The sequence below is a fragment of the Schistocerca cancellata genome, chromosome 2 (assembly GCF_023864275.1).
Source record: "Schistocerca cancellata isolate TAMUIC-IGC-003103 chromosome 2, iqSchCanc2.1, whole genome shotgun sequence".
Taxonomy (NCBI): Eukaryota; Metazoa; Arthropoda; class Insecta; order Orthoptera; family Acrididae; genus Schistocerca; species Schistocerca cancellata.
In genome coordinates, this window is record NC_064627.1 from 604,472,380 (window position 1) to 604,478,391 (window position 6,012).

Sequence of the window (6,012 nt, forward strand, 5' to 3'; positions counted from 1 at the left end):
TACAGATACACATTATAATCCTACATTTATACCAGTAACACTCCTCTGTTAGACAAGCTGAAACAGTTTATTTTTTGATAATTTAGAGAGACATACTCTGTCGTTATAGCCAGTTCCTCTCACAGGAACTCTCTGTTAGCATTGAGAACATAAGATAAATGTAGTGGTAAAAGGAGATAATGAGGAGAAGAGAGCTCAAGTCAAGACAAAAATATTTCCCTCACAATTAATAACCAGTAAGATTTTATTTTTGCATTTTGTCTAGCATATGTGTGTTATTGCAAATAGTGATTTTATGTGGAAGCACATGGGAGCTGATTCACTGATGATCTAAATGGAGATGCTAATTGAAACAAGTTTTGACAAAGATGCAAATAATCATGATCTTGTATCAGTGGCACATGATGAAGATTTAATGTGCCACAGAAAACAAAATTTAAAAATCAATAAGATAACTATAAGCATAACATTACTCACTGAAACGCATTGGTATCAGTCAATAAAATTTTGTCAAGCTCTAATCTTGTCAGGTTTGGTTAGAGTCACTACATTACTTATCATAGGAGCAGAAAGTAATTCTAAAACAACCATTTACTGCAAGTATGTTTATTGAGACTTTACAAAAGTGTGTCACATTAGAATTTTATCAAACTAAATCTATTAAAACTATGAGAAGAAAACTTATAGATATGTCTTATTTACCCTTCAGTGCACCTGTCGTGCAGCAGATGAACAATCTATGCTTGTTTTTATACCCAGAATGTGCCTCCTGAATTTGTATTACCCCCATATGATTTGTAAAACACTCATTATGTCTGTCTTTCCTATCTAGTTCTGAATTTTCATCACCATTTTTATGTCAGTAAAAGCTGCATGATTTTCCTTTTACTACTATGGGTTTGGCTTAGGAAAAGATAGGGGGCATCCCTAGTATCTATAATACGCTTCTGTTGTGGAAATTCCTTGCCTCTTATGTCTCACCTTAAACATGTCTTTTTCTCTTCATTTTTGCACAAGGAACTGTTGCAATAATAATCCACATCTGTTTATTTGTGTAAACTTCATTCCTAGCAGATTTGGCAGTATCGGTTAGTTTACATGTATATGGGTGTATTTACTGGTTACCTATGGGTCTCTCTTTTCACAGAAATGCAAATGACAATTTCTTAGCTAACAACAAGGACTACTTTTTAGAGAAAGAAATATCAGGTGAATAAGTATGTACCACTGCTCTTTTTCCTTCAAAATACAATTTTTGTTGACAACATTTTCATCTTCTTCCTCATCATCATCATCATCATAATCATCATCATCATCATCATCATCATCATTGCTATCATCATTGTCTTCAAGTTTTAAGCCTTTAAGTGTTCTTTCTCAGAATTGTTCATATCATCTCCTTAAGGGACATCCAACATTCCTCTTGTTGGTTAAGTTATATTATATTGCAGCATTAGTTAGCCTACCATATGACATATGTCGGACGTGGTCTTTCCAGTGCATTCAGCGTTTTTCAGTCATATTTTTAATGGGTTCAACATCTATTTCATGCCTAATGTTAGAGTTACTTTTATGATCCAACAATGAATTGTCCAATACAAAGTATAGGAATTTCATCTCTGATGATTTGATTAATCATAATTGATCAGATGTTAGGATCCAACATTCACTACCATACAGTACCAAAGGCAATGTTACTACTTTACAGAGTTCGTGCGGACAAGAAGTAAACTGAGGTATACAGATTGTTAATATCCTTACAAATGCAGATGATGTTACCATTTTGGAAAAAAGTGAAGATGAGCTACAAAAAGCAGTCTATAAATTACATCAGTTGGGGAAAAGAGAATATAACTTTCAATTGTCAACCAATAAAACTAAAATCATCGCTCATCATGGTAAATACTCCACAGACTCAAAAATTATTAATAGATAATACATCACTTGAGCTGGTCTCCAACTTTTATTTCTTAGGATGTGATATAAGCTATGACATGGATAATGATGAAGAATATAAGATTAACAAATATCAATCGGTATGTCAAATGATACACAAAACCTTCCAGAACAAAATAAGGAAGGAAACAAAATTAAAAATTTTATAGACCAATGGTTACACTTGTATTGCTATATGGAAGTGACTCATGGATGCCTAAAAAATGCAAACTGTAAGTAGCATGAATGAATTTCTTAGGTAAAGTGGGAGGTGTTATCAGGGAAGACCAAATAAGAAATGAAGATATTAGGAATGGACTAGATACTTATAACGTTTATGAAAAGACTGAACAACCTTATGGAAACATCACCTACAAAGAATGAATGCAGAGAGAATCCCACATCTGGGCATGCTGCACCAGCCAAGAGGAAGAATGGATGTAGGAAGACCCAGAATGAGGTGGCACTGAAAAGTGAAGATGGAACAGGCACAATTGTCTAAGCCTGGAAGCACTGGAGAAGAAGAAGAAATTAATTAATATGTCTTTCTGCATATTATGTTTAAATGTACATTGCATACTGAATCTTGTTAGTTTTAACTCTACATAGTCTGACTTGGCAAATTTAAAATTGCATCCTGAACATTTAAATTTTCTTATTTGTTCAGCTACTTGTACATCTATAACAATTTTGACTCTTATGGGTTCCAATCCTTGAAAAGCCATCACTTTTGTTTTATCTGCCAATATTCTCATTCCATTCTTAGTGGCAATTGGACTCACTTCACCTGCATTTTCTTCAATAATAATTATACCAGAGTAACACTAATTATTTTACCTCATAACTGTTCAAAGTTGTCCAGTATACATTTGTAAGAAAATTATATGACTTCACTTGTTTTTTATTACTTTGTTATTAGTACTTATACTTTTGTATTTCATAATTTTTTTGAAAAATTAATTAATTATCTCATTGGAACCTATTTTTTGCCACTTAATTACAGTACTTTCTCTAATTTAATTACACTACCTCAGAAACAGATAAACTGTAGGCTATTTTCTGTGGCAGACATTTCTCATTACATTCTTCTTTTTCTTTCCCATAAATGAAACAATACATCCCTTGTTGTGCTAGTAGCATGAGTAGAACAGAATGTGAAAAAGAAAATTTATTGAGATGTCACTTAATCTACAACAGGACACATCTAGTTCAAAGTAAAGAGAGTGACATCATATCATGCAAGAAACCCAAAACAAATTCTTGAGTACATAACACATAGCAGCAAATTGATTATAAATACAGAAATTGCAAAATTAAAAAACAGAGTTTTCAAAAATGTTACAAGTTGTTAACCATAGAGCACAGATATAGGTTCACAGAGAGAGAGACAATAAAAAGACTACTATACACATAAGCATTCAGCCAGAAGACCTTTTTCTGTAATAGACAGCATACACACACACACACACACACACACACACACACACACACACACACACACATTCACACAAACATTAACATGTGAGTGTGTGTGTGTGTGTGAGCTGCATTTGTGTGGATGTGTGTGTATGTGGTCTGTTTCAGAAGAAGGCCTTCTGGCAGAAAGCTCATGCGTTTAGCAATATTTCTGTTGTACCTGTCTGTGACTTAACAACTCTGCCATGTGGTGAGTAGCAATCTATCCTTTTCATAAAGTAGTCATTATTCCATCCTGGATTTTCCATTGTTTGATTTTTTTAAAAGGTGATTAAACAAGATAACAAAGAAGAGAGGGACAAACATAATACTGTAGACACATAAATCAAATACCTGGCAGACAGAGCTAAACAGGTAAAGCACATATAAGGAAAAAAAATTAATGTAGTGAGGAGTGACAGGGGAGGGCAGCAGTGTGGAGGTGCAGTGGAATACATTAGAGAAAGTGTTATAGTTCATACAGTTACATAAAAGAAAATTTGAAAAGGTGATAACACAATAAGGAAACTTAGACAAATCGAGATAGGCAACGAAACACGCAAATAAGAAAAAGAAACTGCAGACAAAAACAGCGGAATAACAAAACTATGATAAAAATAGAAATGTATCAAGGATTACAGAGAGAAATATGACACAATGACTGTAACTAATATGAAAAAACAATTACAAGGAAACAGAGATCATATATAAATGTCAAGAGAAAGAAAAAATTGTACAGAAGGAGAAAAAATAGCAAGCTTCATGGGAGCAAATAAAGCTACAAACCTAAAGAAATAATCAGGACATAATCAAAAAATACAGTCTAAAATCTCATAAGATGGACTGCACAGAGACAGACTACACAATAGTCAAAATGTATAACAAAGTAATAATACTAAGAGTAAATTACAGAGGTAAAACTCACCAAACAAACTCATGGATCTGTTTACCATAGGCAAATTTCAACTAAGCACTAGTTTCCTTTCTTTTTTTCCCAGATTGAAATATTATTAGAAAGTAAATTCAAGTAAAATGGAATAAATACTAGTTAACGGTGGAGAAGAAAAGTACAATCACAGTATCCATTATCAGGAGAAACAATGTCTTAAGCAAGAAAAGAAAGTAAGAGCAGGAAGTGTACAGAGTAGACAGGATCTTAGTTTGTAAAGTCCGTGGTCTTATATTTATCTTCAGTGAAATCTATTGACATCATTACAGCCTCATCTTCATTGTACTAGCAGTAGATTTCTCCTCACAATTATTTACATTCTTCACAATTGAAATTATAAATATTTGATTGTATGTTTCACTTTTCTTGCATTTAACTGACTAATAACCTGAAATTAAGGTTATTTGCCATAGTTAGTTTCAGTGGACATTTTTGATAACTGGTGAGTAAGCAAATAAGTTTTCCCTTTTTTTTAGTCTGTTATTATTACATTGCACTTACATGGGAGATTTATGAACTTGAGGTACCATAGTTGAGAAGTCATATCATCATTACACACTGTCATGTTTCTGGTTCCTTATATTTTTATGTGCACATCTGTAACATACCGTAATACAAGCACTGTTCCAGTCTACATGAATTTTTTGAAACATTGTATCCATGTTCTTTTTAATTAAGTCAGGGGAGTTAATTACTGACAGTCCACACATTATCATGAGTCTCTGATTTCTTCCAGCCCAAAAGCTTCCCTTGTTACTACTGATGATCAAAGTCTATGCTTCATCTTCTCACAGTTTTATACATCTTTCTCCTATTTCTTAAAGACTGCAACAACTAAAATGTCAAAGAAATATGCACTGCAAATTGTGGACTCTAGTATTGTTGATTGACAAATCCATCTGCTGATACTTCCCTGATTATTACACTCTTATATTTATTTACAAGTGACAAACAGGAAACATGTTGTGATAGTTATATCTCAACTGTTCATTAGACTGTTTTTCCTGAGACCCTTGTCCATTGATTTCACTTGTTTCTCACAATGTTTGTAACAAACTGATCATCCACTAATCATACACTTATATGTTTTTTCAGTGTCTCCATTCTTCTCAACACTGAATGGATTCTCCCTATCCTTCTTCACTCGGAGATGCTAACTGTTTAGTTATTAATACCTTTAATATCTGCTTTCTCTCATCCACTCTTCTTTTATTTAACTAAAGGATACATTAATCTTCAATAGAACCTTTATCAAACTTTTGTAATTTTTATTTCCTGTACTGCATATTATACACATTTCACTACTCTTTGCTACTGTGTAGAAAGATAAGTGTTTCTTTACTCTCTGCATCTTCTCTGTTCTCCATAAATCTCTAAGTACTCTGAGCATTATTCACACAAAGAAAACTTTCCTGCACCTGGTCTCTCCTCAGTCAAGGTTTGGACCCATTATTCTTCAGTTACCATATTGAATATACACATATTACCCTTTCTTTAGGACCCACTCCATATAATCTATTCATTTTCCCTGGAGAACAAAATTATAAACAATCTTAAAGATTTAAATTTAATTATGTTTATTGACTGTATATTTTGTGTAGGTGTCCTATCATTTGCTAGAGGGAGAATATGAGGCTAGCAATAGTTTGACATAGTTGACTATCAGAACAGTA